The sequence below is a fragment of the Plecotus auritus genome, assembly GCF_963455305.1.
Source record: "Plecotus auritus genome assembly, chromosome: 10".
Classification (NCBI taxonomy): domain Eukaryota; kingdom Metazoa; phylum Chordata; class Mammalia; order Chiroptera; family Vespertilionidae; genus Plecotus; species Plecotus auritus.
This window is the reverse complement of record NC_137785.1, coordinates 32,357,041-32,364,998: the sequence shown is the minus strand read 5'-3', so window position 1 is coordinate 32,364,998 and position 7,958 is coordinate 32,357,041. Positions and strand designations below refer to the sequence as shown.

Here is a 7,958-nt window from a genome sequence, read left to right as displayed (position 1 = left end):
AACAGATTGATGGTTCCCAGGGGCAGAGGGTGGGGGTTGGAGTAAATGGTGAAGGTGGTCAAAAGCTGCAAACTTCCAGTTATAAATTGAAGAAGTTATGGAGAGACTCCAGAAGGGAGCAGGGTAGTGCTGGGTGTTTTAACTCAAATGTGTGATGAAAAGGACTCTTGGAAAGTGAAAACTTTAGATGTTATTCTTCAGGAAAAGGAACGATGGAAGGAACAAGAGGAGAAAGCAAAGAAAATGATTAAAGAAGTACACTACTTCTTCAATTAATTATTTTGTACTTCTAAATGTCGCAGTCTGATGACCGGTTCCAAGCGGGAATCCCTTGAGGAGGGGGAGCTGAGGGACCACCGTATGGAGATAAGGATCAGGAACTCACCCTACAAAAAGGAGGACTCCAAAGAGAACAGGTAAGCGCTAGAGTGAAAGAGAAAGAGAGAGCAGGAGCGCGGGAAAGGACATGGAAAAGAACAGGATAACAGGCAATAGGGTAGTGAAGACCTTGGCGGGGGGGGGGGGGGTAAGGGCTGGAGGAGAGGGGGGGCGAAGGGGGCAAATGGGAGATATCTGTAATGTTATCAACAATAAAAAATATATTTTTAAAAAGTTTAGATTCTTGGTAACCAGATAAAGAAGCAGCTCAATAAACAGATCACACAAGTCGAAGAGAGAGAGAGAGAGAGAGAGAGAGAGAGAGAGAGAGAGAGAGGAGAGAGAGAGAGAGAGAGAGAGAGAGAGAGAGAGAGAGAGAGAGAAGCCAGTAAAAGAAGAGAAAATGGAAGAGACACTCTATCTGACTTACAAGATAGCAGCAGCAAGAGGAAAAGCAGCTCAGGAGGGGCCCTCCTCATGGAAACCAGGGTCAGGTTCTGAAAAGGAAGCAGCGGAGGAGGAGGAACGAGGAGAGAGGTGGGAGAGGAGGAAGAACCTGCAGTAACTCCGAGGCCTCCTCGAGACAGGCGGCTGAGGAAGTGAGTGAGGAAGAAATGAGTGAGAGACCAAGCACACATCCTCCTTGCTCCAGAGTCACGATTTGACTGAGATTCCGGGGAAAGTGAAGAAGCGGAGGGAAAAGTGGGCGAGGGCACCCTCTGAGCAGCACCCTGACCAAAGGAGAGTTTGTGCCTGACTCCCCAGCCCCGTTGCCCATGTCCATCAAGCTTCAACAGAAGCTTCCCAAGGACCTGCCCGCCCTGCAGCGTTGTCAGAGCTGGAGATCCAGTGCCCGAACAGGACTGCAGAGGACACGTAGGGGCTGGTGTACAGAGCAAAGGACACGAAAGCAGATGAGATTGTGGCTCTGAAGCGCCTGAAAATGGAAGAGAAGGAGGGCTTTGCAATCACATCGCTGAGGGAGATCAATACTATCCTCCGGGAGCAGCACCCCACACCGTGACCATCAGGGAGATCTCGTGGGCAGCAACATGGACAATATTTACATCGTGGTGAACTACGAGGAGCACGACCTCAAGAGCCTGATGGAAACCATGAAGCAGCCTTTCCTGCCAGGGGAGGTGAAGATCCTGATGATCCAGCTGTTGCGCAGTGAGAAGCACCCTCTTGGCAACAAATCCTGCACCCCAGCGCCAAGACCTCCGACCTGCTGCTGAGCCACATGGCAACCTCAAGGCGGGAGACTTCGGGCTGGCGCAGGAGTAGGGTCCCCTCTGAAGGCCTACACTCGGTTGGCGTGACCCTGTGGTACTGTGCCTCGGAGCAGCTCTGGGTGCCAAGGAGTACTCCATGGCCGTGGACATGTGGTCCATGGGCTGAATCTTTGGGGAGCTTCAGATTCAGAAGCCACTGTTCCCTGGGAAGTCAGAGATTGATCAGATCAACGAAGTGTTTAAGGACCAGGGGACCCTCAGTGAAAAAATCTGGCCTGGCTACAATGATGACCTTCATGGAGTACCCCTACAACAGTCCACACAAGCGCTTTGGTATCCTATTGTCAGACCAGGAATTCTACCTTCCAAACAAATTCCTGACCTACTTCCCTGGGTGGGGGGTCAGCACAAAGGACGCCCTCAAGTCTCAGTATTTCCGGGAGATCCACCTCCCTATGACCCCTCCATGTTCCCCACAATGTTCCACAGGTGGCCCTCCAAGAACAAGCAGCAAAGGGCAAAGCCAGGCACAGCCCATGGACTCCGTGGGCTACAGTCAGTTGAGTGATGATGACCTAAAGAAAACCTGTTTCTACCTTACCACCACAAACCAGGGGGCTTTGTCTACAGGGCCTGGCTTCAGCCTCAAGTTCTGAGATTCAGAATGGACCCCAGACCAACTCTGGGGACCTGACTGACCAGGCTTAGCTGGGACCAGGGTCAGGAGCTGGAGGCAGCGCCTGGGTTCAGACTCAGGTCCTGCCCCAACTGGACTCTGCTGCTGCGGCCCAGGCTCCCATAAATAGTAACCTCAAGTCTTGTGCTGATCTGGTTTGGGTTTCATTTTATTTCTACTTTATCTTGGCTTGTAAATTTGTAGAATTAAATCTTATTTCCTTGTGGAAAAAAAGAAATTAAAGAAGTTATGGAGATTTGATATACAGCATAGTGGCTATCTATATATATGTATATACTAGAGGCTCAGTGCACAAATTCACTCACAGGGTGGGGGGCAAATCAAGGGTGGGACCTGTGGGGGGAGGGGGCGTGGGAGGTTGGCCGGCCAGCCCCGCCCCCAATAGGGCTAGTTGGCCAGCTACAGTGGGCATCATAGCAATCGGTCATTCCAGTTGTTCTGGTCATTCTGGCATTCCGCATGCTGGCTTTTTATTCAATATTAGGGGCCCAGTGCATGAATTCGTCCACCTTGAAAGGAACTGTGGGCTACGAGGCAGTGGGTACAAGCAGCGGCTGCTGGCCCTGATCACCCCTCAGGAGCAGGGGAAGGTGGAGAAGCCCTGAGGGGCGATCGAGCCGGCAGCCGCCACTCACACCCACTGATGGCACCAAGCGATTGGGGCCAGTGCTGGGTGCGGGCAGCAGGTACGAGTGGCAGCTCCAGCGCTGGCAAGCAAGTGCAAGCGGGGCCAGTGCCGGCAGCAGGTGCGAGCGCCGAGTGGGACCGCGGCTTGCGAAAGCAAAGAATTTTCAGTAACCACCAGAGGCTTGCCACAAAGACAGAGACTGGCGCCCTGCCTTGGTCTGGTACTCCCACTCACCTGCTCCACCATCCCACTGGGGCCAATAACCGCCATGTTCCATGCTCTGCTGCCTGCTGCCAACACCCACCATGTTCTGCGCATGCCCCCTGGTTGTCAGTGCATGTCATAGTGACCAGTTGTTCAGTTGTTCAGTTGTTCCACCATTTGGCCTATTTGCATATTAGCCTTTTATTATATAGGATAATAAAAACCTAATACACTAAGTGTCCGGTTGTCTGGTCGTCCATTCAACCAAACAAAGCGTAATATGCTAAAGATATGCTAAGGACGCTCAACCACTCGCTATAACATGCACTGACCACCGGGGGGCAAATGCTCCAACTGGTAGGTTAGGTTGCTGCTGGGGTCCGGCCAATCAGGACTGAGCAAAACGGGCCGGACATGCCCTGGAGCTCTCCCATGTCCCTCCCTGGCCCCGATCATGCACCGGTGGGTCCTTCGGCCTGGCCAGCACCCTCTCACAATCCAGGACCCCTCGGGGGATGTCGGAGAACCAGTTTTGGCCCAATCCCGCAGGCCAGGCTGAGTGACCCCACTGGGCCCCAAATTCATGCACTGGGCCTCTAGTATATATAGAAGAGCCTAAGCAATCTCAACCATTACAACTGGATGACTGGCTGGTAGCTATGATGTGCACTAACAAGCAGGGGGCAGACACTTAATGCAGGAGTTGCCCCCTGATGGTCAGTGCGCTCCCACAGCCAACCTTCCGTGGTTCCTCCCCTCCAACCAGTGGGCCCCAATCAGCCCTGATCGCTAGCCAGGCCAAGGGACCCCATGCCTCTAGTAGTTAATAATACTCTGTTACATATAAAAGAATTTGGATATTGTTAAAAAAATTTTTATCCAAAAACATAGAAATAAAACAAACAAACAACAACAAAAACATATGCCTCTGAATTTCTATGACATACAGGGGCGAAATATAAAATTTAAATAAATGGGTCATAAAAAATTCCAAGGGAAATTAGAAAATAATTTGAGAATAAATAAAAATAAAGACACATTCTACCAAAATTTGTGGAATGCAGTTAAAGCTAATAGCAGTAAATAAATGCCTGTATTTAAAAATAAGATTGAAACTTATAATCTAAATTTCTACCTTACAATACTGCAAAAAGAACAGCAAACAGAAGGAAGGAAATAGAGTGAAAATAAAATAGAGAATAAAAAAAAACATAGTAAAATCAACAAAGCCAAAAGTTGCTTATTTTAAAAGGTCAACAGATCAGTAGTAGAGGAGTGGATTAAAAAGCTGTGGTATGTGTAAACACTGGAAAACTATGTAGAAAAAAAGAAGGAATTCTTACCCTGGCCAGTGTCTGCCCTGGTATAAGAGTGGTGGGTTTGATTCCCAGTCAAGGGCATGTACCTGGGTTCGATCTGGTGGGTTGGGGTGCTTGAGGGAGATGTGTGTTTCTTACATCGAGGTCCCCCCGCCCCATCATTCAACTCTCTCTAAAAATCTATGGGAAAAAATATCCTTGGATGAGGATTAACAAAAAAAGAGAAGGAACTCTTACCTTTTGCAGCAACATGGATGGACCTGGAAATTATTATGCTAACTGAAATAAGCCTCATGGAGTACCCCTACAACAACCTGTGCAATCACTTTGGGATCCTACTGTCAGACCAAATACCATATGATCTCACTTATATGTGGAATCTAATGAACAAAATAAACTGACAAACAAAATAGAACCAGAGGTATGGATATGTGGAACAGACTGATGGCTGTCAGAGGTGAGGGGGGAGGTGAGGACTGGATGAAAGAAGGTGAAGGAATTAGACAAAGAATAGATAGTACATGCATAACCCATAGACCCAAACAACAGTGTGGTGATGGCTAGAGGGAAGGAGGGGCAGGGCTGGGTGGAGTAAAACTTATACTCTTTTAACTACAAAGCATAATTGAAAGAGGGAAATGGGGACATCTGTAATAGTGTCAACAATAAAAATAAAGTTAACAAATAAATAAAAGATCAACAAAATTAACAAACCTTTACCTATGTTGAATAAGAAAAAAAAAAGACTCAAATTACTAAAATCAGGAATGGTAGAGAGGACATTGTAACTGAGCATACAGAAAAATTTTAAAGTTATAAAGAAATGTTATGAACAATTATATACCAATCCTATATAATAAAGATGTAATATGCAAATGGTCATTACCCCATGAAGCTTAACAACCAACTGCAAAACAACTGGATCATGGATCAGCAGGAAGGTGGGGAAGCAAACTACAAGCGGGCAGTGGGGAGGTACAGGAGGGGGCAGGGCAGCAAGCTATGAGGGAGGGCAGGGCGTGGGGGAGCTATAGGAGGAAGGAACAGCGGTCGGCAGCAAGCTACTGGCAAGCTACTGGCACACAGATTTGTGCGCAGGGCTACTAGTCCTAATAAAAGAGTAATAAGCAAATTGCCCATACCTCCGCTATGCCCACAAGCCACACCCACAAGCCAATCAGGAGCGAGTATTCAAATTAACCCAACCAAGATGGCTGCGGTCACAGAGAGAACAGGAGGCTTGGGTTTCCCTGGTGATGGAGAAAGCCAAGTTCCTGGCCTGTCCTGGCCTCCGCTCAAGGCTACAAAGTTTCAGTTATAGAAGATAAATAAATCCCAGATCCCAGGGCCTCCCCTTGGGTCACTGGGGGGTGTGGCCAGCCTGCAAACCACCACAGGCCCCTCACCCAGGCCACCCCATGCCCCAAGGGAACCCACACCCTGATCCAGGACACCCTTCAGGGCAAACCAGCTGGCCCCCACCCGTGCACCAGGCCTCTATCCTAGCTAATAAAAGAGTAATATGCAAATTGACCATCACTCCAACACACAAGATGGCTGCCCCCATGTGGTCAAAGATGGCTGCCCCCATGTGGACACAAGATGGCCACCACAAGATGGCCAGAAGGGGAGGGCAGTTGGGAGGGACCAGGCCTACAAGGGAGGGCAGTTGGGGGCGATCAAGCCTGCAGGGGAGGGCAGTTAGGGGTGACCAGGCCCACAGAGGAGGGAAGTTGGGGGCAACCGGGCCTGCAGGGAAGGGCAGTTGGGGAGGACCCAGGCCTGCAGGGTAGGACAGTTAGGAGTGACCAGGCCTGCAGGGGAGGGAACTTAGGGGCAAACAGGCTGGCAGGGGAGCAGTTAGGCATCAATCAGGCTGGCAGGGGAGTGGTTAGGGGCAATCAGGAAGGCAGGCAGGCAAGCAGTTGGGAGCCAGCAATCCTGGATTGTGAGAGGGATGTCTGACTGTCCGTTTAGGCCCGATCCCGGTAGGGGTCCCAATTGGAGAGGGTGCAGGCTGGGCTGAGGGACACCCCCCACCCATGCACGAATTTCATGCACCGGGCCTCTAGTATAATATAATACCAATATAACTGAGATGAAATGAGTAAACTCCTAGAAAGACATAAAGTGCTGACTGAAGAAATAGAAAATTTGAATAGATCCAAAAAATATATAATGGGATTGAATTTGTAATTAAAAATTATTAAAGAAAAAAATTTGGCCAAGATGCCTTTACTGGTGAACTTTATCAAACATTCAGATAATACCAATTCTTCAGAAACTTTAAAAAACACAGAAGGGAGGTAATACTTACAACTTTGCTTCAAATCCAATATTAGCCTAATATCAAACCAGAAGACATCACAAGGAATGAATCCTACAAACCCATTTCTGCTATAAATATAGATACAAAAATTCTCAACAAAAAACTACCAAGCCAAATCCAGCAATATATAAAAGAATCACATGCCATGACCAAGTAGGATTTATACCAAGAATGGAAGGTTGATCTAACATTTAAAAATAAATTAATATAATACACCATATAAATAAAGGACAAAAACCTCCTGATCATCTCAATAGATGAAGAAAAAGTATTTGACACAATCTAATTCCCTTTCATGATAAACACACTTAAAAAAACAAGAATAGAAGGAAATTTTCTCAACCTGATTAAGTTCATCTACAAAAACTCCACAGATAACATAATATTTAATTATAAAAGACTGAATGCTTTCCTCCTAAAATTAAAAATAATTTGAGGATGTCTATACACCAATTCCATTTGACCAGAGGTTCTAGGCACAGCGATTAGGTAAGATAAAGTGAAATGAAAAATTTTTGAGATTAAAAGGAAAACTATTTGTTTGATGATGACATGATCTTGTATATAGATAATCCTAAGGAATCTAGTAAAAAACTACTAGAATAAATGACTTCTTTAAGGTTTCAGGATGCATGACTAAGATACAAAAATCAATTCTGTTTTCATACAATTGCAATGAACAATTAAAATGGAAAATAAGAATAAAAGTTCCATTTACAATTACATAAAAATATTTAGGAATAAATTCAACAAAATAAGTGCAGAACTTATACTGTTTTAACTACAAAGCATTGTTGAAAGAAATTAAAGTAGTTCTACATTAAAGGAAAGACATTCCATCTCCATTGGTCAGAATGCTTAATATGGTGAAAGTGGCACTTTTTCCCAATGCATTCTCTTAAACATCCCACCTAGCATCCTTGATAAGTTGACAAGCTGACCTGAAAATTCATATGGGAATACAAGGGACCTAGAATAGCTAATATAATCTTGAAAAAAAAAAAAACAAAGATGAAGGATTCATATATATAAATATATATATATATATATATATATATATATATATATATATATATATATATATATAAATAATATTTTTTAATTGACTTCAGAGAGGAAGGGGGATAGAGAGATAGAAACATCAATGATGAGAGAGAATCATTGATTG

The 7,958-nt window shown here is 45.9% G+C and overlaps 1 pseudogene across 1 annotated transcript; it reads left to right on the top strand.

Annotated features, from left to right (window-relative positions):
• Window positions 1-306: 306 nt before the first annotated feature.
• LOC308235976 (cyclin-dependent kinase 11B-like) lies at window positions 307-2,269 on the top strand (annotated as a pseudogene). The gene is made up of 2 exons: window positions 307-416; window positions 884-2,269. The product of its transcript is annotated as a cyclin-dependent kinase 11B-like (transcript).
• The last annotated feature ends 5,689 nt before the right edge of the window (window positions 2,270-7,958 follow it).